At 41.3% G+C, this 6,141-nt stretch overlaps 1 long non-coding RNA gene across 1 annotated transcript; it reads right to left on the bottom strand.

Moving 5' to 3' along the window:
• Positions 1–2,811: 2,811 nt before the first annotated feature.
• Positions 2,812–4,301, bottom strand: LOC140828496 (uncharacterized). Its single transcript, XR_012117239.1, has 3 exons — positions 4,185–4,301; positions 4,004–4,042; positions 2,812–3,069 (listed from the first exon to the last, which is right to left on the bottom strand). It is a non-coding gene; the product is annotated as an uncharacterized lncRNA (long non-coding RNA).
• Positions 4,302–6,141: the final 1,840 nt, after the last annotated feature.

Raw genomic sequence — 6,141 nt, forward strand, 5'->3', positions numbered from 1 at the left:
AGCTATGTGGAACAACCGATACAGATTCTTGATCGGAAAGACAAGCAACTCAGAACGAAGACTATTCCACTAGTGAAAGTTCAGTGGAGTCATCATGGCATCGAGGAAGCGACTTGGGAAACAGAGGCAGACATGAGGCAGAAACATCCCGAGTTATTTACATGATGTAAGTAAATTTTCAGTATTGGTTATATTACTTGTCATGTATGTTTGATAATTTGCTTGCGATTTCGAGGGCGAAATCATTTCCCAGAGGGGGAGAAATGTAAGGCTCGAGATTAATAGTTCTTATCGACATAATACTCGGAATATATGAGTATGTATATATATATAATGAGGAGTGTAAATTGAGATGAGAATAGGAAATACATGGACAAGAGGAGAAAATCTTAAATTTTGGACAGAACAGTTGGCGCATATGCGCGGAAAGAGTGGCGCATATGCGCGACATTTACAGTAGCATTGGCGCATATGCGCGGAAAGAAGCGGCGCATATGCGCGACACCTCCAGTAGCTGTGGCGCATATGCGCGAGATAAGTGGCGCATATGCGCGAGTGTTATTTTCTGCCAAGCGCCGAGACAGTAGGTCTCGCGCATATGCGCGAGTAGTGACCGCGCATATGCGCGAGACGTGTATTGCAAAGGATGAGCCATGTGTATCGAATCATGCAATATATATATAAAAATGGTCTACTTTTCCTTGCCATTTCAGAAGCTAGGGACGAGGGAATATCTGAGGAGTCTTCAAATTTCTTCCAAGGTTTCATCGTAAGATTTCTTAAGAATTAATCTTCCGATTTGTGTTCCGGGTTAAGATTTTTACTCCTCTTGACAAGAGCTACCAAGAGATGTAATTTTTATTCAATTCCAGCATGTTTGATATATATATGTGTTAGGAGAATGAAGGATTGAACTCTAGGATATGTTCTTGTGAGTATGAAGATAATATATTCGTAACCGGATCGAAGAACGGATGTCATATGCAATTGTTACGATTTTTATAGCATGTTTAGAACTAAATATGCAGATTTTGGGTACTATGACATGTTTAGGATGATGATTATGAGTTGATGAGTTTAGATTGATAATGTGTTGATATGTGTTGAGAATTTGATTGACCGGTATCAAGAATTACGTCGTTATGCCGTCAAATTGTACCGAAATCAAGTATTGACTTGGATAGGTGTTGATTAGATTAAAGATTGATAGATTGTGTATCAACATTTCCATTTCAGATTCGTCTTGACGACTGTGACAGCGATTGTGCGACGAAAGGTATAGTACATGTTTTGTTTGGGGAATTACGACTCAAATGAGATCACATTTGAGTTTCCCAACCAAAATCACATACTTGTTTTATTGTTTATATCTAGATATGATTATGATTGTTTATAGATTTGTTTATAGAACTTGTATACAAATCTTGCTATGCTTTGTTTGCAGATCATGTGGCATTGCATTAGAATGATTATGCTTGATTACAGATTGTGTATTCATGCATTAAGATAGGACAGTCTGGAGATCAGGCAGACTACTAGACGTTCGGCGATATCACAGCTTAGGGGAAGATCACCGCCCCTATTGTAGACGCGGATACAGATCAGGCCGAAGTCTAGGAATAAGACGGTCAGCACCTCGATTGGGAGGGTAAGTGACAGACAGTGCCGTCTTATTCACAACGGGATCCCTAGAGTTCTAGTCGAGTCGAGTCTAGACATGATTAGATTCGCATTGCATGATTTTATATGAATGATATTCATATTAGCATGTTTCATGTGTTTAGATTGTTTTAATGCATGTATACATGTTTATACTGGGATTTGTTCTCACCGGTTTTCCGGCTGTTGTTATGTCTGTATGTGTGCATAACAACAGGTGGGGCAGGATCTGGGTCAAGACAGAGATGATCGTGATAGCGTGGTGACTACGGGCGCAGCAGAGGACTAGTGGTCTTTTTATTAGTTTTGTCCTACTGATAGATAATAGTTGGTTTTATTAAACACTAGTTGTATAAGAACAAGACATGTATATTATGTTTGTACGTTGTAAATTAAATAAAGAATTTATGCTTGTTTAGTTACATTTGATTAAATGTAAAAGCGAAAAATTGACCCACATTTTCGAATAATGATCCATTTAATCCCAAGAAAAAGAATTAGAGCCCGGGTCCCCACACCAATGGTGTCTGCCGCACTTGGGACACAATGGCATCTCAGAATCAGATGGGACTGTCGGTGGTCTAGGACTCAGATCCATCTTGTCTTTCCCTTTGAATCGATCTCCACCTTGCTGACTCGAACTCTGGCTCCTCTGAGCACTAGCCTGATGTCTCGCTTGCCTCTCCCGGGCAATGTCCTTCTCGTCCTGCTCGGCCAACAAAGCCTTGGACACGATTTCCTTGAAAGTCACAGCCTTGGACATGTTGATATCTCTACGAATCTCTGCTTTAAGGCCTCGAATGAAATGAGCGCCTTTATCTCTGTCATTGGATGCAATGTAAGGAGCAAATAGGCAACCCTCCTCAAACTTCAGGATATACTCACCAACATCCATGCTCCCCTGTCGAAGCTCCAAGAACTCTGTCACCTTCCTCGCTCGAAGTGCGTCGGGGAAGTACTTGTCATAGAACAACTCTGTAAACTCTGACCACTTCAATGTCGAAACATCGATGCCAACCTTGGTCGCATTCCACCAGATGCGAGCAGCTTTAACCAACATGAATACAGCACAGCTGATACGGTCTCTATCCTCATAGTGGAGATGATCGAAGATCGCCTCTAGAGCCTTGACCCACTCAACTGCAACTAAAGGATCGGTGCTCCCTGAAAACTCTGGCGGATCCATCCTCTTAAACGCAGAAAATATGGCATCAGTGCCAACAACCTGAGCAACCTGCCCTCTACCCTGACCTCTGCCCTGACCTGCTCCTTGCAATCGGAGCAACTGCTGAATCTGCTCACTATGAACCTTGGCCTGCTCTCTCAGTAACTTGCCGAACTCGTCGACAACTCTCGAGGAAGAACTATCCTCACCCTCTACTGCTTTCCTCTTAGGTGGCATCCTCTACTCTACAATGTGCTCACAAAAGACATATCAATATATAACAATGGATATATGCAAGAAAACATACCCGGACAGTTGACAGTAGACGAAGTCATATGCATTGGTCCGAAGAACACCGCTCTGATACCACTAAATGTGACACCCTGACCCATAACATTAAAAATACACAGCGGAAATAAAATTTTCTTTAAAATATGGAAGGAGTTTCAAAATACATTTCATAAAAATGTTTACAAAATAAATACATGATCATTCAAATGATATACAAAATACAAAATAATCATTCTTATGATCATGTCCCAAAATGATACAAAATAATCTTCCTTCCAACGGTGTATGCATATGACCCCCATCCACGATCACTGTCCTGGTCGGTCACTCTTATCTGCATCACATGAAAATAACTGAAATGAGAATAAATCTCAGCAAGTGGAACTCTAACATAGCAATGATACAATATACTCTGTAAAACATGACTTTGAAATCATAAATACCATCAACTCTGAACTGTAAATTCTAAATCAATGAATATCATAACAATAGCATAGAAATGAGATGGTATTTCTCTTTACTCTGGTTGGATTGATATCAATAGTATCTCTGACTGTGGTACTCGTATCCCAAATCGATATAAACCGATAACTCCGAGGGATACAAGCCTATGGGCGTTGATCAACTAATTGCATGCAATTCTCTGGCTATGTATTTATCAATCCAATAGAGACATTTAAACTCACTCTTGGCTTTAACAATCACTTTGAAACTCTTTCTTTTCTCTTTTATTCCCTTTGAACAATAATGAGACATAAAATGCCTCCAATATACATATCAATGAAATCAATACATAAACATGAATCAAATGAAGAGAATAACACATTAAAACCTTTGAAACACAATACATATAACATCATGTGAGCAAAAGGATGAAATTCCACTTACAACCCAATAGAACACCTCAAATAAGCTCTTGGTTCACCACTTACAACAATAATCCATAAATAACACCAACATCAACTCTATATCCAAGAATCCATAACAATAAATCCATAAATCCACAAGAATAACAAACCCAAGTCAACTCTTAACTCAAAACCTTAAAAGAATCGCACCAAAAGCTTACCTAAGCTTCCTAGCACCAAGGAGAACGTCGCTCTCAACTCGAATCGTCAAAAAGAAGCTTGGATTGAAGATAGGAAATGAAAGAAATGGAAGAAAACCCTATAAGGTAGAGAGAAAAGTCGAAATGAAGGGGAAGAAATGAGTAAAGTGATGGCCAACCACTCCAAAAAGCACTAAATATCTCGCCCATACCTAGACCGCGGGTGCGCAAACACAAGGACCGCGGGTGCGCCAAGCCTTCGACCAAACATCATTTTCTGAACCACTGGGACCGCGGGTGCGCTCCTGCATCGGTCCTGCCACAGCGTACTCTGTGCACAGCTTCTTCAAAGATCGCCTCAGAAACGCCTCTTCCCGTCCGAATTTGAAAAAATGGTAAACTACAAAGTTGTAGCTCCATGTCTTATCTTGACTCCCTCAAAATTCAAATCATTTGGAGGTCTGAGTAAAACGTTATGCTAAATCTCCCAACCTGTGTCACTGGAGGAACGTCGAATCACACGACACACTTCGGGACACTTTTGGCTTACCTTCCACAATGATTTGAACAAAACTCAAAATAAGAAAGTTATAGCCTTATGTCTTATCTAACCATCCAATTGGCCTCACCTCATTTGGATCAATATACCATTTATCATGAATTTAATCGTAACGCCGCTACCATAACACTGCACATCATCTATAACCAACCATACTATAAATCATAACTCGAAACTCTTAACATCCAAACTATACTTAAACTTACCCAAATAGCCAATAATCATACAAAATCTTAAACCATACCGTACACCGGGCTCGGCTATTACAGTGAGCTGACTTGGTCAATCGATCAACGATAACCCAAATGGAATTGAAACCTCTCTGCACTCTGGGAAGACCAGTCACGAAATCCATAGTAATATGCTCCCACTTCCACTGAGGAATCGGCAATGATAGCAATGTCCCAGCAGGTCTCTGATGCTCGATCTTCACCTGCTGACAAGTAAGGCACTGAGAAATGAAAATGGCAATATCTTTCTTCATACCAGGCCACCAGTAAAGTCGACGAAGATCCTGATACATCTTGGTACTGCCTGCATGTATCGAATATGGCGCGGTATGAGCCTCTGTCAGAATGTCTCGTCGAATATCATCGCCAATAGGAACACAGATACGGCCTCTGAAAGTCACCAAACCCTCTCCATTCAGCCCAAACAATGAGTTACCTCTCTCCTCTGCTCTAGCTCTCATCTCTGTCAACTGAACATCAACAGTCTGCTCTCTACGGATCCTGTCCGTCAATGTAGCCCGAATAACCAACGCTGAAAGGCGAGCAATGGTCCCCGGAACAACCAATGCAATCTCCTCTCTCTGCAAATCCATCAACAATGGCCTCTGAATCAAAGAACTCAAGGAAGAACTCGACTTACGACTCAACGCATCAGCCACAACGTTCGCCTTCCCTGGGTGGTAACTGATAGTCACATCATAATCTTTGACAAGTTCTAACCACCTCCTCTGCCGCATATTGAGCTCTCTCTGAGAAAACAAATACTTCAAACTCTTGTGGTCTATGAAGATCTCACACTTTTCGCCATACAAATAATGTCTCCAGATTTTCAGGGCGAAAACCACAGCTGCCAGCTCTAACTCATGCGTCGGATAATTCCTCTCGCAATCCTTCAACTGGCGAGAAGCATAAGCAATGACCTTACCTCGCTGCATCAGCACTGCACCAAGGCCTTTTTTCGACGCATCGATATAGACAACAAAATCCTCAGAACCACTGGCAAAGAAAGAACAAGAGCTGTCGTTAATCTATCCTTCAACTCTTGAAATGCACTCTGGCAATCAATGGACCACTCGAACTTCACAGTCTTCCTCGTCAATTTGGACAATGGCAGGGCAATCTTGGAAAAATCTGAAATGAAACGACGATAATAACCCGCCAAATCAAGGAAACTGCGTACCTCTAAGAC

The sequence above is a fragment of the Primulina eburnea genome, chromosome 3 (genome assembly GCF_022965805.1).
Source record: "Primulina eburnea isolate SZY01 chromosome 3, ASM2296580v1, whole genome shotgun sequence".
In the NCBI taxonomy this organism is placed as follows: Eukaryota; Viridiplantae; Streptophyta; class Magnoliopsida; order Lamiales; family Gesneriaceae; genus Primulina; species Primulina eburnea.